At 46.2% G+C, this 27,560-nt stretch overlaps 1 long non-coding RNA gene across 1 annotated transcript in view; it reads left to right on the top strand.

The window, feature by feature from the left end:
- LOC139259488 (uncharacterized) overlaps positions 1-27,560 on the top strand; it is a 49,284-nt gene that overhangs the window by 7,936 nt on the left and 13,788 nt on the right. The window contains exon 3 of the long non-coding RNA XR_011592577.1: positions 7,864-8,096. This is a non-coding gene — a long non-coding RNA (uncharacterized lncRNA). The remainder of the gene's footprint in view (positions 1-7,863; positions 8,097-27,560) is intronic.

Raw genomic sequence — 27,560 nt, 5'->3', positions numbered from 1 at the left:
CCTGCGTCCAATGGGCAAGCAGAACATGCAGTACAAATTATCAAGCAAAGAATGAGGAGAGTAACCCAAGGGTCACTGCAGACCCGCTTGTCTTGCATACTGCTGAGTTACAGGAAAAGTTTCGGCCAGAGTTGCTCCTATTTTTTTGGAGCAATTGGTTTAGAATGGAGTATCTTAGAAATTGCAATTCTCGGCATTTAGTTTGCTCCAGTTCTAGTCAGTTAGAACAGTTTCATTTTGGAACAGATTTTTTTTTTCAAAAGGGGGCATGTCCGGCCACTTACGCCTGTTTTGAAAGTTTAGGCAGTGAAAACTTACTCCAAACTAACTTAGAATGGAGTAAGTGTAGATTTTTGTACGCTCAGAAAAACCTTGCCTACATTTTACAAATCAGGCGTAGGGAATGAGGGTGTGGGGGGAGGGGGAAGGGAAGTAATTAAATTCTACAAGCATTCAACAATCTTACTTATACAAATAAAGAGCCATCCTGACTAAAAAATTATAAACAAAGCAAAGACAAAATATTGAATATTCCTACCTGTGTGAAGCAGCAGCAGCCTTCGAGCTGCGGTGCTTCAGGCAAGCCGTGCATGTAGGAGACAGGGGCGGCGTCAGTGACTTGACGGCAGCCCAACAACGGCAGCAAGCAGCCTTCGAGCTGCGAGGGAGACTGAGGCTATTCGGCCACGGGATAGGGGCGGCGGTAGTGGCTGACGGCAGCCGAAGACACAGTGAGCAGCCTTCGAGCTACGAGGGAGACTGAGGCCATTCACCCAGGGACAGGGAGAGGCAGCCAGATAGCCAGTTTGAAACTTAAATTTGCAGAATGGGTGCTGCATTGTCAACACCACGGATTATGCAATGGTTCGCCATCAATTCACTGCATAGAAGAGAATTGATTAGAGCTCAGCGCACCAGGCACGTCATAGCCCGTAGGCTGATGGGCAGGAGACCTTACCCACATCGGCAATATCGAGCCAGGTGCTCGTACCTGGACATGAGCGAGACTGATTGTGTCAAAAGACTGCGTTTCCGCAGAGAAGTTGTCGCTGAGATCTGTGATATGCTGAGAGCAGATTTGCAGCCCAGAAGCAGAACGGCAACTGCCTTGTCTGTTGAAGTGAAGGTAACAGCTGCACTTGCCTTCTAAGCCTCGGGATCATTTCAGGCTACAACTGGAGATGTGTGCGCCATCTCTCAACGTGCAATACATGCCTGCGTTTACCAGGTCACGGCTGCACTGTATGCGCGGAGGAATGACTTCATCAATTTCCCAATGACTGCACAAGCGATCCATGAGAGGGCTGTGGGCTTCTTCAGGATTGCCGGCTTCCCAAAGGTACAGGACTGCATTGATTGTACCCACATCGCCTTGCGAGCACCTGTGGAGGATTCCGAGCAGTACAGGAATAGAAAAGGTTTCCTTTCTATCAATGTGCCGCTCGTGTGTGACGACAAGCAGCGCATCATGTCAGTCGATGCGAGATACCCTGGCAGCACCCACGATGTGTTCATCCTACGCGACAGCGTTATATCTGACATGTTTGAGCAGCAGCCAGAAGGGCAGAGCTGGCTACTGGGAGACAAAGGGTACGGCCTGACCACCTGGCTCATGACGTCTCTATGCGTGACACGGACAGAAGCTGACCGTCAATACAACATGCACATTGCGACACGCAGCATCATTGAGAGGACCATTCGCATATTGAAACAGCGATTCCGATGCCTGGACCATTCTGGAGGCCACTTGCAATACTCTCCTCAGATTGTCGGTCACTTCACTGTTGTGTGCTGCATGCTTCATAACTTAGCCATCATGAGGCAGCAGGAGCTGGTAGTGGAACCAGAAGACCCACATGAGGGGCGAGTGCCTAATGAAAGTAATTTGGAAGAGCAGGATGAGGATGATGGTGACGATCAGGAAAGCATGCAAGTGACTGATGCCGGAGCACGAGGTCGGAGGAGGGCCGTCCATCGTGCTCCTTTAACGATTGCTCGAGCCTTGCGCCAGCAGCTCATCCATGAACGCTTCAACTACTGATGCCGGAGGGCTCTGCGACAACTGTTGCACATAGACATGTTTATTCTTTGGCATTGTTCCTACGTTCTGTTGTGTTAATGGAACATGATTCAGTTTTAATGAAAAAATATTTTATTGAAAAGTTAACATCACTGCAATAAAAATATTTGTTGTATCAAACTTTACTTTTTAATATGACTCTTGAAGATCACTTAAAAACTTGTAAAGTTACAAAACTTACAAAACAATTTCAATTTGAAAAACGCTACTACAGCTACATCAAGAACAAGAACAAAAGCAGCAAAGAAAGGCTGCAACCATCTCTCATCCACATCTCAGTGAATGTTCACTTCCTCATGTGGGTGTCATTTGATTGGCGGGGCTGTGTGCCCTTATTGCAGCAGCTATCTCCCTGACGGCCTGTGCCGACATTTGCATGCTCTCCCTGACGGCCTGTGCCATCGATTGCACTCCCTCGGACATTTCCTCCCTAAGTTCTCGTGTCATTACTGCTATTTCTCCCGTCAGGACCGTCACCCACCGGATGAGTGATCGGGTAAGCTCATTGGTCTCCATACCCAATGCCACAACCTGAGCCGCATCTGTTGCACGCTGCATCTCAGGAGAGCGTGTCTCCAATCTCCTTCTTCTCTGCCTGGGTCTGCCTCGTGGCACCACTACACTGGGAGGCGCGGGCACGGACAGTGGGACGCTCTGTGCTCCAGACGGCAGTACTAGAGAGAGAGGCGTGGGCTGGGACAATGGGGCGCTCGGTGTTCCAGACGACAGCATTCGAGTGCGAGCCGTGAGCTGGAATGATGGGTGAATGGGTGTAAACTGCTCCATTATATCACCAGCACCACTGGGACCCGCAATGTCGGAATCAAAACCATGGAAGGTGGAACCAGAACCTATGCAATGGGTTGAAACTCTGATGCTCCTTAATGGGGGCTCATAAACATTAATTTGGAAGCTCTCCTCTGTAGACATTTCAGTCATCGCCGCCATCATCCAGTCTTGGTTCTTCCGCATCTGGTTGTACTGGTTCTTGTTCTGTATCTTCAGGATCCTCAGGGTTGGCATCATCATCATCATAATGTTCTGCAAAATACATCAGAGCAGTCACATGTTTAACAGCAAGGGAGGGGGCAGGATGGGTGGCATGAGTACTCTCACACACAGCAGGCCAGGCAGCAGGTTGATTTGAAGGGCCACGATGCATTTTCAGGACTTACCCTCTTCCTCGTGTGCGGGCCCAGCTTGTGATGTACTGATTGCTTTTCTCCATGTACGACTCATCATAGCAGCTACCCTCTGCTCCAAGGGTGTTAGTGGATGCAGATTGGGCGTGCCTCCTCATGTCCGAGTTGCTTCCCTTTTGTTGTGGGCCAATTTCTTGTGCAAAGAGTGTGTCTTTCTGCAGGGTGGGACATACAGATAGTCACATGACAATTCCGATTAAATTAAAAATGGAAAATATTACTTACACTAACTACTTGACCAAGGTCGTGCCATTTCTTTTTACACTGGCTTCCAGATCTCATGGTATGCACCACTGCACAGTAATCTTCTGCAACTTGGTTCCAACGTTTCTTCTTTTCTTTTGGTGGCACTTTTATGCGACCTCTGTTGCTGGTATCTAGCTCCTGCCATCTCTGCTCAGTGACGTTGACTAATATCTCCACTTCCTCATGCAAGAAATTCTTTGTTCTTGGTGGACGTTATTCCATTGGTGTATTGAATTGACACTCCTTTTTTTCAAAACACGCAGTGCTTAATTTGCATGCACCAATGCAGCACCTGTTCTGCAAATTTAGCAGCGAAAAGCAGCACTCACTGATTTCAGCAGGTGATTTATTCAACAGTGCTGCTAAAAGCATTCCTTCAGACACAAAAAAATCACCAAAATTCAATCCCAAGCCTTTCCAGGGGTTCACGAGACAAATCAACACTTTACTTTAAGTCCCTTTAAAAATGGCCGAGTGCCAATGTTTCTGGACTACTGTGCGTGCGTGGGCGCTCCAACGCGCATGTGCAGGGCTGCTGGCATGACATTACCTCACTTAACTTAGCCCCGACCTCCAGAATCGGTGCAACTCTGGCTCTGCTCCCCACTGCTGTGTGCACCGAGCTCCCAGGGATCAGCAAGGAGCCGGAGAATTAAGAGATATTAAGAGGTATAAAAGTTGCACTTTTAGGCGCGAAAAACGGACGTCCAGGTCGGGGTTCTAGGCGCGGCCCGAAACTTGACCCCATTCACAGGGGTCTCACCTGCTGAAGTCATGATGAAAAGAGGTCTTAAGACCAAGTTATCTCTTGCACACCCGGATTTAAGTAATCATGTTGAATACAAAAGACAGAGTCAACAAGGGTACCACGATCGCGCAACTGTGTCATGTGAGATTTCTGTTAATGATCCTGTATATGTGCTGAATTATGGTCAGGGTCCCAAATGGATCGCTGGTAGGGTCATGGCCAAGGAGGGCAACAGAGTATTTGTTATTAAGCTCAAGAATGGGCAAACTTGTAGGAAACACATGGATCAAACAAAGCTGAGGCACACAGACGAGCCAGAGCAGTCGGACGAAGAAACCGTCGACGACCAACCAACCTACCAGCAGCCTTCAGTGGACTCAAGGGTCTTCAGTGAACCCGGAATTTCCATCACGGACTTGTTCAATAAAAATGGACTTGCAATTCCTGACATGGCCACTGCCACTCCCAACAAGTCAGCCATCCAGCCACAACAGACTCCGCACATTCACCCAAGGCCAGAATCGAACTGAGACGGTCAACCCGGGAACGCAAAGCACCGGACCGTCTCAACCTGTGAAAGACTGTAATAAGATCTCAGAGGCGGGTATTGTCATGTATGTACATGCTGTTTGTAGCCACCAGATGGTGCCATTGTTGGAAGCCACTTAGCAGCACACACATGGTGCTGCTCTGGTATAAAAGGCCAGCCATTTTGTGAGTCAGGCACTTTGGGCTGTAATAAAACAGAGCCAAGGTTGTACCTTGTTCAGTTAAACAGTACTCAGTTTGTACCTTTATTGCATACATAACAGTTTGCCAAACAAGAAAAGATTGATCTTTGGGGAAGTCCAGAACCAGGGGACACAGTCTAAGGATAAGGGGGAAGCCATTTAGGACCGAGATGAGGAGGAATTTCTTCACCCAGAGAGTGGTGAACCTGTGGAATTCTCTACCACAGAAAGTTGTTGAGGCCAATTCACTAAATATATTCAAAAAGGAGTTAGATGAAGTCCTTACTACTAGGGGAATCAAGGGGTATGGTGAGAAAGCAGGAATGGGGTACTGAAGTTGCATGTTCAGCCATGAACTCATTGAATGGCGGTGCAGGCTAAAAGGGCCGAATGGCCTACTCCTGCACCTATTTTCTATGTTTCTATGTTTCTAACTCTTAGTAAAGGCACCGCCCCTTTAAGAGAGAAATAACAGGCACTGCATGGGCAGTAGCAATGCCTCTCATTGAACAAACGACTCAGAATCAGATTTGACGCCTGCCAATGACTGGCTCGTTTTTACCTTCCCTTTATTTGAAAAAATTGGCCATTCTTTTGAGAATCTTCAGTACAAATGTCTGCCAAAATTGGGATTAAATCTTCTGCATGAGAACCCTACAGTGTAACACTATGCCGTGTACCATGGTGCCTTTTGTAGTTAACACGTTGTGGTATGAAAGAAAACAAAGTTAGGCCAGAAGAAGGGAATTTGACCATCTCTAACTAGGACTTTGTAAGACTAGAATCACTTCTGTTGATGTGTAATCAAATGCACTTGAAGTGCATCCCAGTAACAATACTACTTGCTTTGATTGAGTGCCTTATTATATCTGACTGCAGTATTTTCCGATGTATCTTCTCATAGTCCATCACTTACTGACCTCAAATGGATGCATTCAACATTGACCCAGGATTGTTCCATTTTCATACGTGCAGCTCTTTCCTCCTCTATCTTCACAAACTCTTCACTGACCCAGGTCACCGAATTGAATTAAAAAGTGTCGCGGAATCATTTACGTCCACCTTCGAAAGCAGACGGAGGCCTTGGTTTAACGTCGCATCCGAAAGACGGCACCTCTGACAGTGCAGCACTCCCTCAGCACTGCATTGGGAGTATCAGTCTAGCTTTTCTGCTCCAGCGTCTGGAGTGGGACTTGAACCCTCAACCTTGTGACTCAGAGGCGAGGGTGCTACCCACTGAGCCACAGCTGACACTCCATAAGTACGCAATTGGCTGTAAAGCTCTTTGGGGTGTCCTGAGGTCATGAAAGGCACTACATAACTGCAAGTCTTTGTATTCTTTTTGAAAGTGCAGATTGTGCCTTGCATTTAAAACCTAAGCAAATAACCCAACTCATATAAACAATTCGCAAAAGGTTTCATGGACTAAATTTATCTTGCCTTGGTTTCTGCAATACATTCAGCACTGTCACCAACCCATCTAGCGCACAGACCCCTACCACCATTAATCCTTACTCTCTCGATCCACTGTAAGCTATATTTAGTGACAACAATTTGACAATGCCAGTGGAATGTAATGAGGCTGTGAGGCCCATTTCAAAGGAACCTTCCAGGACAAGATTCATAAGCTGGTTTCCTTAACCAAGTCATGACAATTGTACAGAGTGCTTGTACATGCTGAAGCCTGCTCACCTCCCTGCTGAGGTAAAAACTGCTGTTAGAACAGAGAAATTGAAATGGTGGTTTCAGTCCAGCTTTAGAGATCAATTTTTTAAAATAAATGACTTCACCCTCAATTAAATATATCAAGTGTAAAAGACCCTTATAAGATTTAGGATGATTTGGTTTGGGGAAGATAAGCTTCGCCAACATCTCTGAGATACAATCTGTGAGTAGGTCAGGGATCAGTTGAATGCTTCATCTTTAATTTACCATTAGTGCTACCTCATGAGAGGCACCACAATCGGAAGGAGGTGAGGGTGCTGCGATGGGAGCAGTTGATTACGATGAATTGAATTAAAAAGTGTCGCGGGATCATTTACGTCCACCTTAGAAAGCAGACGGAGGCCTTGGTTTAACGTCGCATCCGAAAGACGGCACCTCTGACAGTGCAGCACTCCCTCAGCACTGCACTGGGAGTGTCAGTCTAGCTTTTCTGCTCCAGTGTCCGGAGTGGGATTTGACAGCAGGCCTTGCAATTTTGATGCAAAAATCTGAGAGGTGATTATTTATTTGAATGAAGGATGCCAAATAAGTCTGACAGAGCAGATCTCCCTTTTCCATTGATGATCAGAGGATGGTGTTCATGATTGTCAGTAAAGTGCCTCTTTGCACTGTAGGGGTCAAAGCTACAAGACAGAGATAAACTTCTCCATGGAGGAACTTTGATCTAAAGTAAAAGGCAATTCCATAAAGTAGGTATTAGAGGCTGCCGACAGCAATTTGGAGAGAACGTCATTCTTATTAATGTACATTTACCTCCTGATTGGGCATTATAAATGGAACCTCTATAAAGATAAGGGGCCCGCCCAAAGGACTGCCGATAGTTGCTGAGGTACCTGACGGTACTTTGAGCGGGGTTTTCATCAAAAAGGTCCTTCAAAGGGCGATGGGCGGCAAATGAGGGACTTGCGCCGCCAATCTGGGTGGCAGCGGGCGGGAGCTCCCAATCTCGGCGGCAAAGGCTCTTGCCGCCCAAGTGCTGCCGAGGATGGAGTTGGGTCCACGGAGGGTCGAAGACCTGCAAGGAAAAAGCATAAAAAAAAATGTAAAAACCATTGGAACACCTTCAGGGGACCCCATACAGGTAAGTCCCTGTAAAGAAAAACATTTAAAAATATTTACTCTCTTTTTCAGCTCTTCAGACCTACTGTCGGGGACAGACCAGCCTCCTCGCAGCGGTCCACCCCCGTTCTGGCGCCGACTCCCACCAATCTGGCATCTCGGCAGGCGGGAGTCCACTTACGCCACTCGGCCGTCCGCTGACGTCAGCGGGCGGTTCCCGACGGCTCTCCCCTCCCGCCCGCTCCAGACCAGATCGAAACTGGCACTGGGCAGAACCCGAGGAGGAATGTCGGCAGCAGTGGGCGGTGAGTGCAGCAATTTCGGGCCCCAGCTTACAAGTGCTGGGATCTCAGTAAGGAAATACAAGAGAAAAGGGAAGGAAGGATCAAAGGGGATATCAGTATTCAATTTTTGTGATGACTGTGCAGGTTGTTGCTGAAGATTCAAGTCCAAGGGCCAGTAATCATACAGTCATAGAAACATAGAATGGTTACAGCACAGAAGGAGGCCATTCGGTCCGTCGAGCCCGTGCCGGCTCTCTGCAAGAGCACCTAAGCTAGTCCTACTTCCCTGCCCTTTCCTCATAGCCCTGCAAATGTTTTTGTTTCAGGTCCATATCCAATTCCCCTTTTGAAAGCAGTGATTGAGTCTGCCTCCACCACCCTTTCAGACAGTGCAATCCAGATCCTAACCACTCGCTGTGTAAAAAAGTTTTCTTATGTTGCCTTTGGTTCTTTTGTCAATCACCTTAAATCTGTGTCCTCTGGTTCTCGACCCTTCCGCCAATGGGAACAGTTTCTCTCTTTCTACTCTGTCCAGACCCCTCATGATTTTGAACACCTCTATCAAATCTCTCAACCTTCTCTGCCCTGAGGAGAACAACCCCAGCTTCTCCAGTCTATCCACGTAACTGAAGTGCCTCATCCCTGGAACCATTCTCGTTAATCTTTTCTACACCTACTCCAAAGCCTTCACATCCTTCCTAAAGTGTGGTGCCCAGAATTGGACACAATACTCCAGTTGAGGCCGAACCAGTGTTTTATACAGGTTCATCAAAATGTTCACGCTTTTGTATTCTATGCCTCTATTCATGAAGCCCAGGATCCTGTAAGCTTTTTTAACAGCTTTCTCAACCTGCCCTGCTACCTTCAACGATTTGTGCCCATATACCCCCAGGTCTCTCTGTTCATGCACCCCCTTTAGGATTGTACTATTTAGTTTATATTTCCTCTCCTCATTCTTTCTACCAAAATGTATCACTTTGCACTTTTCTGTATTAAATTTCCTCTGCCACTTGCCATCCATTCCACCAGCCTGTCTGTCTCCTCTTGAAGTCTATCAATGTCCTCCTCACTATTCATTATACTTCCAAGTTTTAAGTTCCAAGTAATAAATCTTCTATCTATATCTATATATGTATGTATATATATACATAATATATATATATATTTCTTGTACATTTGTAATGCTGATAAAATAATCTAATGATTCATAACCTGCCTTTGGTCACAATTGGATTCAATTTATTTCAACATCCTTTGAACAGGAAAGCTCAATTTAGATGAATAGAGTCTGAACCACATCAGGGTTGCAGTTCCTTCAAGGTTTAAATATAATACTGACCCCAAGATCTATCAACAATGCAAGGGATCGTCAGATTTTCAAAAGATTAGTGTGTGTGTATTTCTGTCTTCAACTCCCCCAACTTTGACTGTGCTACCAAGGATCAGATAGATGCCCATAACCATATTAGAAAACTATTTATTTTGTGAGAAAATCTCTGTTCTAGTGCAATAATCATAAATGGAATCCTTGCACCCAACAGATAGGAAGCTAATGGAAGGATATCCCAAACCACCACCCACACAATGCAGTGGGAGAAAATGTATTTCCTTCTGCCTCTCATGCGATTATTATTGCGACTTAGAAAAATACAGTACAGAGGGAAGAAATCTTTATACTGTTCAGTTCAAAGAGACTGGTTCAAAGTGTTTCAAACTTGAGCATTTTCTGTTCTGTTGAATAGACCTGAAATGGCACAGTTCTGCATATTTTCAAATGCAGTGGGGGTGAAATTGCATATCGCCCTGTTTGGGGTGGTAACCTTAGCGAGGCGGGACTTTCGCTGCCCAGCGCGGAGGTCCCGCCCCACGACCTAAATTTGGGATATCATCCCCACGAGGAAGTGGAGCGCAATGTCAGGCGATCCACTTCCTCTCGGGGGCGGGTCTGGGGCGCGCACTGGGCGAAAGTCACAGCGCTGCGCGGTCTCTCCCCGTAGCGCTGAGGTGATCACTGGGCCCTCCCCTTCCATTCAAGGGGCGGGCACGCTGTGATCTCTGCACATGTTTGAGGGGCCTCCACTCGGAAGCGGCGTGCCGGGCTGCACCATCGCGGCACGGGACCTGCGGCGAAACTCACGGAGGCCGAGCCGGTAAATCGGGCGAAAATTTAAAATGGTCCCGAGCACCTCCCCTTTAACCTTCGCTCCACGAGCGGAGTGTGGCCCCGTTCGCAACGGGTGAGGCTGGAGCTGACATCGCCCATGGCAGCTTCATGGGGCGTTGCCGCGGGGCAAAAATGGGTCACTGCGCACGTGGATAACGTCATCGCCGGAGGCGCATCGCCATGGGCGCTACCGGCGGGAGCTAACTCCCGTGCAATTTCGTGGGAGCCAGTAGCCCCCCCCCCCCCCCGGATGAAAACACATTTGTGCCCCATAAGCTTCCACCGGAGGCACTAAGGGGAGACACACATCAGGCCAATTTCGCCTCCACTTTATACATTTAGAGAGTTCCTATATTTGATCATATATTTCTAATGGAGTCAGAGCAGAAAATAAGGATTACAAGTTCATTTATGTTCTATCAGAGCTGAACGCATAATCGATGCAGAAAAAACTCCACTTAAAGATGACCTGACTTTTATTTGAACTCGTGTGAAGCTAACACATGTCTCGCAGACAATCTGTTTTCACCTAATTAAGCTAATCTGTAAAAAGGATGTTTCAATAAATTGCATTACTGACCATGGCGGGCATCAAATTATTTGCTCGGCCTAAAAAGCACGCGGAGAAGAATGGCCGTGGTTTTTATGGGTTAACAACATCAAAAATGTGCTCACGAAGGCTTGCTTTGGTTGGTATTTCTAGTGAACACATTTTTCTTGAGCGACTATTGCAATTCCTCCCCCATGGTTTCTAAGGAAGCTATTTCCTAATAACCACTAAAATTCAGATTGCACTACTTGGAGGGACTAATGGCACTTATAAAAGCACTTCTTTGCGGCATGGTAATGCACTTTATGTTGCAGCTGAAGGTAGGCTGTAGATCATGCTGTCAGAAGAATCTACCACAGTTACATTTATAGGAAGCATGAAATTCATTTGCCATTAAAGTTAATGTCCAGTCGTAATTGGACTTTAGGAGATGAGGGAACCTCCCTTGTGTACTTTTATTTGTTGATGTCATGTGCTCCTATGAATCACTTTAACTTTTTTGATTTTAAAAGTGCCTTTGCATGCATCATCATACATGAACATAAATGGGGTTTAATGTCCCAGACAAAACGATATAAATCAGAGAAAGTTATGATCCAATTGTACCGTGCTATGGTTGGATTGCACTTGAATACTGTGTCCAGTTCTGACCGCTGAGAAATGAGGGAGAAAATCAAGCACCAGACACAGAGCCACATGGTTGATCTGCAGTGGCACAGGCCGGAGTTATGAGGAAATGCCGGAGAAACCTGTGCTTTCCGGCCAGGCAAGGCGCCATCTGGGAGGCAACCGTATAAGCTTTATAAAATAACGATGGGAATGGAAAAGATAAATCCAGATTATGACTTTAAATTAAATTGTGAGTTTAGGACAAGAGGACACAGGTCCAGACTAGTACAAGAAAATTTAGGATTGACGATATGAAGATCGCCTTCACGCAAAGAACAGTTTCACACTTGACCTGGAGGCAAAAACCTGAAACCATTTCTGAAACAACTAAGTGCTGCAATGAGGGACTGTCAGGACTTTCTGGAAGGATGAATCATGATGAACGAATTGCTGTCCTTATCTGTAATTAACTTGTGACATTAAGTCAAAAATTTTGGTACATAAGGTAAATTTAACAAACTCCTCCATCACACCAAAACATTGTGGGTAATTTTAACCCCCCAAGAAGGATGGGTTGGATGCAGGTGATAAGTTCAAAATGTTAAAAGTTCACACCCGATCTGTAAGATTAGGATCACAGGTTACACACATATTACCCAAAGGATCTTGGGAGTCATAAGGCATCTTTATTAAGGAGCGGTAGTTCAAATATAGTCAAACCCAACACACAATCAGGATAGACATAGTAGACGTACGACTGTGAAAAGTAGCTGGTATCAGTCTCGATTGGACAGACACTGGTGGCATGGACAGCTCTTTATACCGTCTGTGTTAAAAAGCTCTGTAGGTCTTTCTTCTCTTTTTAGGCATGGGCCTGGTGTAGAAGATGGTCAAGACGATCTAACCTGTAAGGGCTCTTCCCAAACCAAGGTATCCAATGGTTCGTTGAGTTCTTTGTCTCAACTCTTAGGTGAAACCCCTCCTCTTCACATGTCTTGCCTGTTTATACTTTCTGAAGGCCCATCTATTTGATTTCCTCCTATCTCTCCTGTCCTTATCCTCCCAAGTTTGGAGTCAGACATGATATTCTTGGCCTTCATATGTTTGTGGTTGATTGTTATCAGTTATATATGTTCACGCTGTTCAAATAGCTTCAGCTGTGCAAAATGAACTATTTTATAACATTATCAGACTATTGTACCATGGAATGAATCATTAAATTATAATATGCTTATTAAGAATAATGGAAGAAACAAAGGCGTGGGCCTTGGTTAGTCAAATTAAAGATACATTAAACAACCTTCCTAGCACACAAACAGCAGATAGCTAGCCTGGAAACAAGGTTGTATATGATTCCCACAGAGCAGAATGATATAAAATCCACAGGGAACCAAAAATATAGGCAGTTTCTAAGGGCCCAAGTTTCCACATGATTTTTAGGAGCAACTGGTGGAGAACGGACTATCTTAGAAATTGCAATTCTCCACATTTATTTTTCTGCAGTTCTAGTCAGGTAGAACAGTTCTACTTTGGAACAGAATTTTTTGTTCAAAAGGGGGCTTGTCCGGCCACTGACGCCTGATTTCAAAGTTTCCACAGTGAAAACGTACTCCAAACTAACTTAGAATGGAGCAAGTGAAGATTTTTGTAGAACTGAAAAAACCTTGTCTACACATTAAAAAATCAGGCGCAGGTTACAAATTAGGCGTCCGGAACGAGGTGGGGGGGGAGGGGGGGGGGAAGGGAACTCATTAAATTCTATAATAAATCCTTATTTATACTTATACAAATATTATACAAATAAATCCAACCTGAATAAACATTTACAAGCAAAGAAAAGATTAAATAAACCATCTTCCTACCTGTGTGAACGTGCTTCAGGCACGGAGAATGCTGCAGTCAGCCTGAGGCGCCCATTCTTCCCACGGGGGGGGGGGGGGGGGGAGGAGGCGCACGTTCTTCCCGCGGGGGGGGGGGGGTGGAGGAGGCGCCCGTTCTTCCCGCGGGGGGGGGGGGTGGAGGAGGCGCCCGTTCTTCCCGCGGGGGGGGGTGGAGGAGGCGCCCGTTCTTCCCGCGGTGGGGGGGGGGGGGGAGGAGGCGCCTGTTCTTCCCGCGGGGGGGGTAGGAGGTGCCTGTTCTTCCCGCGGGAGGGGGGGGGGAGGAGGCGCCCATTCTTTCCCGCGGGGGGAGGAGGTGCCCATTCTTCTCGCGGGGGGGGAGGGGGGAAGGAGACAGTGAGAAGGCTGCAAGTGCTGATGTGCTGATGGCAATGTGCTTTTATTAAAAAAATGTTCAAAAATTAAACAGCTACAAAGAACTACAAAAATGGCCGAGTGCCAATATTTGTTTCACACTGCGCGTGCGCGAACGCTCTAACGCGCACACGTAGCGTTGCCGGCAGGAAAAAAACTAATTTAAATAGTACCCGCCCCCTCCCACTTACAAAATCGGCGCGAGTGTAGGCTCCGCCCCCCCCTGGGCGCCGCGCCAGGCAGACAAGGAGCTGCAGAACGCTCCAGAATCGCGAGTTTTTTTTTAGGCGCCGTTTTAGGCGCGAAAAACGGGCGCCCAGCTCGGAGGGGCGCCCATTTTTTATCCTGTGGAAACTTGGGCCCTAAGTGTCTATCCAGTTATTCCAACACCAGTTTGAAGAGACTTTTATGTCTCAAGTTATTTCTTCCAATTCACGATTTCTCATAGATTCCAACCTGCCCACTTGCGATTTTAGCGGAGGCAGGTCAGCGTGAGGGCAACCAATCTGCTCTCAGGAGACGAATTGATTGGTAAAAGTTTTAAGGCTTTTTTAATCATCTCATTAATCACCCTTGGATGAATATTATCCGGACCTGGAGCCTTATCAATTTTACATAAGAACATAAGAAATAGGAGCAGGAGTAGGCCATTTGGCCCCTCGAGCCTGCTCCGCCGTTCAATAAGATCATGACTGAACTAATCTTGGCCTCAACTTCACTCCCCTGCCTGCTCCCCATAGCCCTTGACTCTCTCATCATTCAAAAATCTGTCTATTTTTTTTTCACCTTAAATATATTCAATGACCCAGCCTCCATAGCTCTTTGGGGTAAAGAATTCCAAAGATTCATGACCCTCTGAGAGAAGAAATTCCTCCTCATTTCCGTTTTAAATGGGCGACCCTTTATTCTGAAACTATGCCCCTTCATTTGATGCATAGTGTCAGGCTTCTCATCCCTTCAATTCGGCTTCCACAGCCCTCCACCCCCAGTCTGGGCTTCTTTTCAAGCCGAGCCCAGAGCCCCGAGCGCCTGTGTCCGGATGAGGGATCGATTCTGCCGGCCAACGCTCCGACCCTCGAGCGCGGTTTGGAGATGTTTAGTGGTGGCATGTCAACTTAAAAAAAGAATCAAAACTTAAAGAATTCCATTAAAATTCCATTTCCTGCCTTTTAAGTTTTAAAAATTTAAAGCTTGATGATGCATATTTGTGTGTTCTTGACTCCCTCCAAAACTTTGCCTAAAAACAATGGCGTCATTCTGCACCAATTTTCTAATGTGCGCTGGTTTTCCTTAAGTGCCCAGAAGGTTTTTCGGGAGTGGTCACATACGTCGTCCTAGGAGAAATGTAAATTGGCCAAACTTTGGTCAAAAACTGGCGCAGATATCAGGTTATGCCCCCATGACGCAAAAAAAACTAACCTAAAAAAATCATAACTAACTGAGTTACGCTGGTGCACAAAGATTGGGGAAACTTTGATTTTTTAATTTAGGCCAAAAAAAAGCAGTGCGCGCGCAAAAAAACCGGCACAAATCACTGGGAAAAATTGAGTCCATTCTCTCTCTGTATCCACTCTATCAAAACCTTTCAGAATTTTAAAGACCTCTATTAGGTCAACCCTCAGCCTTCTTTTTGCAAGAGAAAAGCGACCCAGCCTGTTCATCCTTTCTTGATGGGTATACCCTTGCATTTCTGATATCACCCTTGTAAATCTTCTCTGCACCCTCTCCAGTGCCTCTATATCCTTTTCATAATACAGCAACCAGAACTGTAAGCGGTAATCTACATCCGGTCTAACCAAGGTTCGATACAGCTTTAGCATAAGTTCCCTACGTTTCAATTCTATGGGCTGAAGTTCCCCCTCCCCGCGCCCCCCCCCCCCCTTAAAAACCGGTGCATCTTAAGGAGGTCCGCCAACTTCCTGGGAGAAAAAATGCGCCAAAAACATAACCTGCAATTCTGGCCGACCCTCGGGGCGTCTTCAGCCGCAGCGTGGCGCAGGAGAGTGAGAGGGGGGCGGAGCTAGAGACATGCTGGCTAGAGAGAGCTGGCAGGGGGGCGGGGCTAGGGTCCAGCGTCGGTTTCAGTGCCGGCAATGTTGCACATACAATTGGCCATTTTGAAAGGGAAAGCATTGGGGAGTGAGTTTTGGTGCCTGTTTGATTTTTGGAGCCTGCAGGAATGCTGTTTGGTGTACTGTGGAAGAAATCAGCTGCTGGAATCGTTGAATGCTCTGTGTTGCTGCTAACTTCCAGAAGGCGTGCTGCATAGGTCAGAATCATTCATTGCTGCATGCAATATATAATGTGTGTGTGTTTTGAAAAATCACAGCAATGCAAAACCGTGTGCCAAGAACAAAGAAATTCTCGCATAAAGAGGCGGATATACTAGTTTTTGAGAGCATTGTATGATTGAGAGCAGATGGCAGGAGCGAGGTTTGAAAATCCACAGCCGCATTTTATTGAAACACCCTAAGGACAAGAAAACTAACATGGGATCGTTCTATTCATTTTAAATGAACTTTTTTTTGGCCACCAAACCCACAGACCAGGCAGGCTGGGAAACGAGTGGGCGGATACAGACTTTGTGGAGTCTGGCTCACAAGCGAAACAGAGGCACTGGCCAATGGGGGAAAAGTGCATTCTGGCAGGCCAATCAGGGGTTGAGTCAGGCCTGAAGCGGGGAAATCCTCTACCAATAGGGACTGCCCGGCCCAGTTTGAAAATATGACTCAAATTATGAATGTGGACCATCATATGGACAGTGGACAATAGCCCTGAGATTCTGCAGTAATGGCCCATCAAAGGGGAGGCCCAAACCAATAGACTCCCAGGACTGTAACAAAGGACCAGCAGACTTTTAGGCACCAATGTGCGCTGAAACAATACCTCTGTCCTCACACCTATCTGTACCTGTGACATCTTCTGATTAAATATTCAAAGCTATCTCCCTGTCCAAACTTGCACAATGGACCACCAACTGAGTTTGAGCACGAAAAGGCCAGAACTAAATTGGTTATAGGACCCACAGAACCACCGGGAGGTAGAAGCAGCAGGGTGTGGAGGCAGTTGGGGAGCTTGCAGCTTGCATGCAGAAAGAGCTCTCGCTCTCGCTCCACCAGAGGAAGAAGCAGCAGTTCCGCAGATGAAGCCACCGAGACTGAAAACCAGCAGGCAGTGGCAGTGACTTCCCACAGCTGAGCTGAGCAAGGAAACCAACCAAAGGTTGGAGGTTGGAGTCAGCTTTTGGGAGTTGAGTCAGTTTTTCACAGGGCCCTCGCTCTGGGGAAGGTGTGCTTAACTCCAGCAGCTTTTTGCTTAGGAGCCAACCGAGAGGCAAATAGAAGAAACCGACGCAACATCGAGGAGGAAAATCGAAACGACCAACAACGTAAAACCCACCCCAGGGGGACCCCGAGCTGAATTAAGTGCCCCCCAGAACCCCGGAGTTGATGGGATTGTGAGTAGAGCCCAAACCCCCTCACAGACTCAATTTAGGATAGGAATGGGTAAGAAGGGTGGAAGTGGGAAGTGTGGTTGTGTGTGAATGGAATGTTTTAACCTCTTATTTTCCCCTTCCCTGTTGCGAGATTTTTCGTGTTGTTGAGTGTGATTGTGCCATTACTGAGATTTATGACCTCTTCCTGTGCCCTCTATCTTGGTGTTTACTATTCTAAATAAACAACATTAGCCATTTTGCACTCTTACCCACTGTGTCTGGTGCCTCATTACTCACCCATCCTCATAAATCGCAGGTACAGAACCCCAGGGGAGTGTGGGTTCGAACCCACAACCTTAGCTCCCCTTACAACTGGATACCAGCAACAGAGGTCGCACAAAAGTGACACTCAAAGAAATTAAGAAACGCTGGAACCAAGTTGCAGAAGATTACTGCGCAGCGGTGAATACCACGAGATCTGGAAGCTAGTGTAAAAAGAAATGGCAGGACCTTGGTCAAATAGTTAGTGTAAGTAATATTTTCCTTTTTCAATGGAATTGCATTTGTAAATGTGACCATCCGTAGATGTCCCACCCAGCAGAAAGACACCCTCTTTAACAAGTTATATTTTCATCTTTGCAGAAGAAATTGGCCCACAACAAAAGGGAAAGAAATCGAACAGGAGGAGGCACACGAAATCTGCAACAACTGACACCACTGGAACAAAGGGTTGCTACTTTGATGGGCGCTACCTAGAGAAAAGCAATCAGTACAGCACAAGCTGGGCCCACACGCGAGGGAGAGGGTAAGTACTGAAAATTCATCGTGGCCCTTCTAATCAACCTGCTGCCTGGCCTGCTACGTGTGAGCCTACTCATGCCACCCATCCTGCCCCCTCCTGTGCTGCTAACCAGTTGACTGTTCTATTATATTTTGCAGAACCTCATGCCAATCTTGAAGATATAGAAGAAGATTCAGACACGGACAAGCCAGACCAACTTTGGAGGGGGGAGGGTGTGGGCATTGAGAGGTATGAAGGGGAGAATCTTGAACTTACATTGCCAAGCACTTCCATGGGTTCTGGTTCGACCTTCCGTAGTTTCAGCTCGTCCCAGTCCCTGCATCGTGGTTTAGGGTCTGGTTCGACATTCTGTGGTTTCAGCTCGTCCCAGTCCCTGCATAGTGGTTTAAGTTTTGGTCCGACATTGGATGCTTTTGAAAGTTCCGAGGTTGCGGGTTCCAGTGCCGCTGGTGGAATGCAGTATGGAACACTCACTGCCCCAATGTCCCAGCCTGCACCTTCCAGTGGTGGTGGAATGCAGTATGGAACAGCCATGGCCACACCATCCCAGCCTGCGCCTCCCACTGGAGGGGTGCCGCGAGACAGACCCAGGGCGAGGGCAAGGAGAAATGTACCACACTGTCCTGAGATGGAGGGTGCAACAGATGTGGCTCAGGTGGTGGCATTGGGTGTGGAGACCAATGAGCTTACCCGATCACTCATGCACACCATCAGTGGGGTGGGCGAGGAGGTAATGGGACTGTCGGGAGAAATAGCAGTAATGACACGGGAAATGAAGGAGGGAATTTCAGAGGCAGTGGGAACGAAGGCACAGGCCATCAGGGAGGTAGCTGTTGCAATAAGGGAACACAGCCAGGCCAATCCACTGCCACTTCCACTGCAATCCCCGCACTTGCACCCATGAAGAAGTGCACATTCACTGAAATGTGGATGGGAGATGGGTGCAGCCTTTCTTGGCTGCTGTTGTTGTTGTTCATGTTACTCTTGTAACTGTTTTCAAATTGAAAGTTTTTTGTAAGTTATGTACATGTGCAACTAAATAAGTGATCTTAAAGTTTTTAAGTGATCTTAGAGTTAATATGTCCTTACTATACAGTATAAATGCACACGAGGCCCATACTTGAGAGAAGATCACTCTGTGACCAGTTACCTTTATTACCAAGACCTCAAGAGACAGACGGGTGAAGCTTCCCCTTTTATACCAGAAAGTCCAGGTTAGGAGTGTCTCCCACAAGTTCACCCCCTGTGGTCAGTGTTCTCAAGGTGTACAACTTAGGTCAGCTTGTACATGGGTTACAATGACAGTTGAATACATGACTAGAGTGTCATTTTTTTCGAATTGAAATTGTTTTGTACGTTTTGTAACTTTACAAGTTTATAAGTGCCCTTAAAGTTTTTAAGTGATCTTAAAGAGTCATATTAAAGTAAAGTTTGATAGAAGAATAATTTTATCACACTAAAGTGAAGTACATTCTAAAGTTTTCAATAAAATACTTTTTACATTACAACTGAATCGTGTACCATTAACACAACACAAGATTTAGGAAAACGACAAAAAATAAACATGTCCATGTGGAACAGTTGTCGCTGAGCCCTCAGGCATCACATTCACGGATGAGCTGCTGGCGCAAGGCTCGAGCAATCGTTAAAGGAGCATGATGGCCCACTCTCTGCCGACGTCGTGCTCCGGCCTCAGGCACTTGCATGGTTTCCTGATTGTCATCATCATCCTCCTCCTCCTCCTGGTCGTCACCTGCATCTTTGAAATCATTATCATCAGGCATTCTCACCACAGGTGGGTCGTCTTCTTCCACTATCAGCTGCTGCTGCCTCATGATGGCTAAGTTATGCAGCATGCAGCACATAACAGTGAACTGACCGACAATCTCAGGGGAAAATTGCAAGTAGCCTCCGGGAATGGTCCAGGCATCGGAAACGCTGTTTCAAGATGCCAGTGGTCCTCTCTATGATGCTGCGTGTCATAATGTGCGCCATGTTGTATTGGTGGTCAGCTTCCGTCCACGTTACGCGTAGGGGCATCATGAGCCAGGGGGCCAGGCCGTACCCTTTGTCTCCCAGTAGCCAGCTCTGCCCCTGTGGCTGCTGCTCAAAGATGTCAGATGTAGCGCTCTCACATAGGATGAATGCGTCATGGGTGCTGCCAGGGTACCTTGCATCGACTGATATGATGCGATACTTGTCATCACACAAGAGCTGCACATTAATGGGGTGGAAACCTTTTCTATTCCTGCACTGCTCGACATCCTCCACAGGTGTTCGCAAGGCGATGTGGGTACAATCAATGCAGCCCTGCACCTTTGGGAAGCCAGCAATCCTGGAGAAGCCCACAGCCCTGTCACGCATTGCTGGTGCGGTCATTGGGAACTTAATGAAGTCATTCCTCTGCGCATACAGAGCAGCCGTGACCTGGTGAATGGAGACATTGGTCACACGTTGAGAGATGGCGCACACATCTCCAGTTGTAGCTTGAAACGATCCCGAGGCATGGAAAGAAAGTGCAGCTGTAACCTTCACTTCAACAGACAAGGCAGTGCAGCTGCTGCTTCACGGCTGTATATCTGGTCTCATCAACTCGCAGATCTCACGGACATCTTCTCTGCGGAAACGCAGCCTTCTGACACAATCAGCCTCACTCATGTCCAGGTACGAACGCCTGACTCGAAATTGCCGAGGTGGGTAAGGCCTCATGCCCAGCAGCCTACGGGCTCTGATGTTCCTGATGCGATGAGCTCTAATCAATTCTCTCCTACGTAGCACCGTGATGCATAACCATTGAATAATCCGTGGCATTGATATTGCTGCACCCATCGTTAAAGTAAAAGTTAAACTTTCAAAGGTGAAAAATGGCAGCACAGCTCTTCTCCCTCTTCAAACAAGGTAAGACACCCAAAGGTGTTTTGTTCTCTGCCCCCACCCCCTTTAGTCATGTGACTTCTCTCTCCCTCATCATCACCACCACCCCCCCCCCCCCCACCCTGCCTGCCGTTTTCAGCCTTCTCCCTCCCTCCACTTCAGATGTCAGCACCCACCATCCCCAGCTGCCCCCCCCCACCCCGCCTGCCGCGTTGAGCATTCTTTCCCTCCCCCCTTAGGATGCCGCGTTCTTCCTCCCCTATCCCAGGCCAAAGAGACTCCCGCACCGGCCGGTGTGGGCCCGCAGTGCATCTCTTCCCTCCCCCCACCACCCCCCCCACCCTTAAAATGCCAGGTTGAACATTCTACCTCTCCTCCCCGCATCCCCCAACACCAAGCCAGCTGAATTCAGCCTCCTCCCTCTCCTTCCCCCACCCCCCAGCCTGCCACATTGAGCATTCTCCCCCCCCGCATCCCCCCCCCGCCCTTGGGATGCCGTGTTTTCCCTCCCCTATCCCAGGCCGAAGGGTCTCCAGCATGGACAGCCGCTGCCGACTTTAGTTCAAGGTAAGATTTGCTTCAGTTCTTTATTTGTTCATTTAATTATTTACTTTAGTTCTTTATTTTTTATTGAATGCTTATTACTTTTTGTGCTTTGTTTGGTGCTTGGTCGTGCTTTAAATGTAGTTACTTGCGCCGATTCTTTAACACGAGGTAAGGTTTTTCTGTGGTCAGAAGTGCAACATACACTGGCCTAAGTTAATTTGGAACAACTATTTGCTGGCCAAACACCTAAAACAGGCGTAAGTGCCTGGTAATGTCCCCTTTTGAAAAAAAAACTGAACTAAAAAAAAAACCTAATTCACTTACACTTGCACAAATTAAATGGCCAGAATTGCAACTAAAAAGATACTCCAGAAAAATCAAGTTGCTCCAAAAAAAAAAGGAGCAACTCCTGGGGAAACTTGGGCCCTCTATCTCTAGAAAAAAACCCTAGTGCTAGGTTTGCTTTTTTATGGCTCTGTTAACCTGTCGCTACTTTTAGCGATTTGTGTATTTGATCAGAGCTGTCCAAGTGCTCCCACATAGAGGTTTGATACAGCAATAGAATCACTGTTAAAAAACAGATCTAAAATGTGTTTATCTCGAGTGGCTTCCCCAACATGCTGTGTAAGGAAACAATCACTCATTGCGCAACTTTTGTGGTTGATTATACGGTGAAAGTTTAGTTTTTTTAAATACACAAACATTTGGAACAGAATTTCCTCTATATCAAAGGATGATGTTGCCAAGGGGCACCAAGCAGTTAAGGAAAGGGAGGGCACCAAGGATGGACCTTTGGGGGAATCCCAGAGATGTTAGTGTGGTAGTGGAAAGAGAAGCTATTTTTGGAGCAGTGCCACAGTATTGAATGACGGCAGTCAGCCAACTGGTTTGCTGCTATGTACAATTTTTTCCCTCCCTTCCCATTAGTTCATTCTGGTTGATATCTAACAATTAACATCAAATAAAGTGGGGAAAAATAATTCAATGTTCATTTATATAGTGCCTTAAATGCCGCAAAACGTCCCATGGTGCTTCACAAAATGGCATATGTTGCATTCAAGGGGAAGCTAGATAAATACATGAAGGAGCAAGGAATGGAAAGTTATACTGATAGGTTTTGATGAATGGGAGGAGGCTCGCAGTAAGCATAAACACCAGCACGGACCAGTTGGGCCGAATGGCCTGTTTCTGTGCTGTATATGCTATATATTACACCCAAGCAGGAGTAAGGATATGAGTTTTGGGGAGGAACTGAATCCGAGGTCAAACATGTGGAATTTAAGGAAGTTTATGAAAGTGGGGAGAATTATAGAACATAGATTCCTTGGGTACCATTTAAAACTGAGGTGAGAAATTTCTTCTCTGAGGGTTGTAAATTTGTGGAATTTGCTGCTTCAGAGCTGTGGAAGCTGGGTCATTGAATAAATTTAAGACAGAGATAGACAGTTTCTTAACCGATAAGGGAATAAGGGGTTCTGGGGAGCGAGCAGGGAAGTGGACCTGAGTCCATGATCGGATCAACCATAATCGTATTAAATGGCGAATCAGGCTCGAGGGTCCGTATGGCCTACTCTGCTCCTATTTCTTATGTTCTTATGTACTTGCATCTTTGAAAGTATGGTATCACTGAGTACATATTTACAAGGATTTGTGATGTAAAAAAATGCACGTCAATTGCCTGACAGGGATAAACGTATTGCAAGATAGTTACTTATTTTCTACAGTGAGAAACCTTGCAAAGTATAATCTCACTGTGGCTCATCACTCTCTCTTTTATTGGTGGCCATCAATTGTGTCCCCGAGAGATATAATTTCAAATCAGCCAAGATCGCTTCAACACATCCTGCATATCCCCTTCATGCTTATTGTTGGTGGAATTGTAGTTTGTGCTGCTCGCTTGACGGACTGCTCACAATCTAAGCAAAGAGCTTTCAGAAGGAGTTCTGAACAGCAGGAGAGAAGTAACTATATATAGCTGAGCGCACAGGGATACATAAAAAGCTTGCATATGTCCCATCATGGAGACATTCTCAACCCTTTAGCATGACAAAACAAACTGGAATGTGCCGCACAACTGTTGCTGTACCTTGACAATTCTTGTCTTCCGACTGGGCTAAATAATAGCATAATCTTCTAATGGTCCCGCTGAATGGCTGTCTGATATTAGCCCTGTCAGACTCCATTTACTCCTGTTAAGTCTTGCACAGATGTATAATCTGCGGCCAGCTCAGCTGTGAAATACTCCTTATTTTTCCTTTCATGCTGATGGTGCACAGGCCAATAATGGGGAGATGCCAGTGGCTTCAATGTTTTTCTGTCATTCCAACAACTCGAACGTTAACAAGTCCTTTTTTTGGACGTGCTTGCGATTGCCTTTGATTAGGTTATCTGCAGTGCAGTCCATGTCAAGGGACAAATGATGCCCGTGATAAGCTGGGTAACTGATAATCACATCCAAGATAATTCCCTGTGAAGTACCGAATGTGGAGTTTATTGAGCAAGTGCAAAAGACCAGGAACTTAAAAGCTTCTAAACAGAAATGAAGTATGTTCCTGGGAGCATGGCAACCTATCCCTTTTTATCATGCTTCTGCCCACTTTAATCATTAGTCTATATTCATATCTTGTACTTATTTTTGTCACGGAAACCTTATTTATGATAAATTAAATTGGTTGTTATGAGAAGTAATTCATAGTTGTTATAATGAGGTGTTTAGGATTGGGGATTGTGATTTCAATCATCATCATAGACAGTCCCTCGAAATCGAGGAAGACTTGTTTCCACTCTAAAAGTGAGTTCTCAGGTGGCTGTACAGACCAATGGGGGAATTACAGTCTCCGTCACAGGTGGGACAGACAGTGGTTGAAGGAAAGGGTGGGTGGGGAGTCTGGTTTGCCGCATGCTTCTTCTGCTGTCTACGCTTGCTTTCTGCATGCTCTCGGCGACGAGACTCGAGGTGCTCAGCACCCTCCCAGATGCTCCTCCTCCACTTAGAGTGGTCTTTGGCCAGGGACTCCCAGGTGTCAGTGGGGATGTTGCATTTTATCAAGGAGGCTTTGAAGGTGTCCTTGAAATGTTTCCTCTGCCCACCTGGGGATCGCTTGCTGTGTAGGAGTTCCGAGTAGAGCGCTTGCTTTGGGAGTCGTGTGCCAGGCATGCGAACAATGTAGCCCACCCAACGGAGCTGGTCGAATGTGGTCAGTGCTTCAATGCTGGGGATGTTGACCTGATCGAGTGTGGTCAGTGCTTTGATGCTGGGGCTGTTGGCCTGGTTGAATGTGGTCAGTGTTTCGATGTTGGCCTGGTCGAGTGTGGTCAGTGCTTCATATCCAATGACCACCAATGAGTAAGGGATGCTCTCTGCTTTCTTTTTTTAAAATATTAAAATTGATCTTTTTAACCCCTCTTCCCCACAAACCACTACAATTGACTTATGAGACCACAAGATGAGTTTGAGTAATGAAAGCCTGCTGTCCATTTGATGTTTTCCTTCCAGAATACTAACTTCAGCAAGTTCCCATTACAACTTATAATTTACAATCAACCAGGCTTATAGAACCCTCATTTAATGACTTATCTGAAAGAAGGGTTTTATGTACTGATTGTAAATTTAATTTTGGATAAATTATACAGCAATATGTCAGTAATGAAAAATAATGTGCTGAAATGTATGATGCACTGTAAGCTAAAATTGTCAGTTGCTATTACTAATAGACAAGTGCTTAATATATTCAAAGGACGTCATCTCTCGCCACTATTTTAACAGAAATGTTAACTAATTTATGTTAAGGTGCTACTTATTGATCTGCTAATTGTCAGCTGCAATTTCGAGCCTAATGTTTATCTGATCATACATAAGCAAACCTTCAATCATTTTCAACCACTTTCTTTGTTTCTTTTTGATATGAATTCATTTTAGTCCCCCATTTCTTCCTTTTTGAATTCCTTATGCAATCTACCATCCCTGGTCAGAAGTTGCACTGGTGAACTGCTCCGAGCTTCTGTACTGACCTAATATTGAGGCATAAGAGGAGTTGGCGTGCATCACTGTACAATTCCTTCTCTTCCTGTGAAGAAAATGCCAAGGCCTCTGCTCAATTCTTACCTACAGCAGCTTGACTGGGGAAGATTTTGTATTGTGTCAAGAACCTTGTAAACACAGAAAATACTTGCATTTATATAGTGCTTGTCACGACTACTGGATGTCTCAAAGCGCTTTACAGCCAATGAAGTTTTTGGAATGTACTCACTGTTGTAATAAGAACATAAGAACATAAGAAATAGGAGCAGGAGTAGGCCATTGGGCCCCTCGAGCCTGCTCTGCCATTTAATAAGATCATGGCTGATCTGATAATGGACTCAGCTCCACTTCCCTGCCTGTTTCCCATAATCCTTTACTCCCTTATCGCTCACAAATCTGTCTCTCTCCACCTTAAATATATTCAATGACCCAACTAATGGTTACAATTCTGGCAACCTTGCAACTCTCTTTTCTCATGTTGGCATAAGATGTCAACCGTGGGTGAGTGGTAGCACTATTGCTTCTCAGTCAGAAGGTGGTGGGTTAAGTCCCATCCCAGTGACCTGAGCACATGATCTAGGCAGTCACTCCCAGTGCAGTACTGAGGGAGTGCTGCATTGTCGGAGGTGCCATCTTTCAGATGAGACATTAAACCGAGGCCTCACCTGCCCTCTTGGGTGACGCAAAAGGTCACATGGCACCATTTCAAAGAAGAACTGAGGAGTTCTCCTCCAATATTTATCCCTCAACCAACGTCACTAAAAAGAACATTATCAGGTCACTGTCAAATTTGCTGTTTGTTGGACTTTGCTGTATGCAAATTAGCTGTCATGTTTCCTACATTATAACAGTAAGTATACATCAAAAGTACCTTATTGGCTGTAAATCACTTTTGGACATCCTGGGGTCATAAAAAGCACTAATTACATGCTAATTCTTCCGTCCTTTTTTCTTATTGTTTTTCTTTCCTTTTCATTCCTCTATTGTGCTCACTGCAAAAGTTAGTCTCAGTAGGCAAATGCCTACATCCTATGAACCAAACTTGGCATTGTGTGAGAAGCATCTGGGATAGTATTGCAACAGGACAAACAAGGGACCGTTCTACCATTGAGTTACGCACTGGTGGTAACATGGGACGGGATTTTCCTGGGTCCCACCTGCGTGGTGCTGGGGGACGCGGGAGACGGCCAGAAAATTGGAAGTTTGGAATTCCCGGCATGCTGTGGAGCTTTAACAGGCTTGATAGATAGGCTGGAACAAGAATGGTTGCAGGGAGGATTCCAATCCCTTGGGCAAGGTGGGGGGTGGGGGGGGGGGAGGTTCTCAATCCCTGACCCCGGGCAGAGTCGCAATCTCGGGGTGTGCAGGCTGATGGTGGAAATTGTGTTAGGGAAATTGATGGGAATGAAGGCCGATAAATTCCCAGGGCTTGATAGTCTGCATCCCAGAGTACTTAAGGAAGTGGCTCTAGAAATAGTGGATGCATTGGTGGTCATTTTCTAACATTCTATAGACGCTGGATCAGTTCCTATGGATTGGAGGGTAGCTAATGTAACCCCACTTTTTAAAAAAGGAGGGAGAGAGAAAACAGGGAATTACAGACTGGTTAGCCTGACATCGGTAGTGGGGAAATGTTGGAATCAATTATTACAGACGTAACAGCAACGCATTTGGAAAGCATTTGAAAGAGATCCAAGTCAGCATGGATTTATGAAAGGGAAATCATGCTTGAAAAATCGTCTAGAGTTTTCTGAGGATGTAACTAGTAGAGTGGACAAGGGGGAGCCAGTGGATGTGGTGTATTTAGACTTTCAAAAGGCTTTTCACAAGGTCCCACACAAGGGCTTAGTGTGCAAAATTAAAGCACATGGTACTGGGGGTAATGTATTGACGTGGATAGAGAACTGGTTGGCAGACAGGAAGCAAAGAGTAGGAATAAACGGGTCCTTTTTAGAATGGCAGGCAGTGACTAGTGGGGTACCGCAAGCTTAAGTGCTGGGACCCCAGCTATTTACAATATACATTAATGATTTAGATGAAGGAATTGAGTGTAATATCTCCAAGTTTGCAGATGGCACGAAGTTGGGTGGCAGTGTAAGCTGTGAGGAGGATGCTAAGAGGCTGCAGGGCAACGAGGACAGGTTAGGTGAGTGGGCAAACGCATGGCAGATGCAGTATAATGTAGATAAATGTGAGGTTATCCACTTTGGTGGCAAAAAGAGGGAGGCAGA

This window comes from Pristiophorus japonicus, chromosome 3 (assembly GCF_044704955.1).
Source record: "Pristiophorus japonicus isolate sPriJap1 chromosome 3, sPriJap1.hap1, whole genome shotgun sequence".
Taxonomy (NCBI): domain Eukaryota; kingdom Metazoa; phylum Chordata; class Chondrichthyes; family Pristiophoridae; genus Pristiophorus; species Pristiophorus japonicus.
The sequence above is the reverse complement of the archived record's forward strand: the minus strand, read 5'-3'. Positions and strand labels throughout refer to the sequence as shown.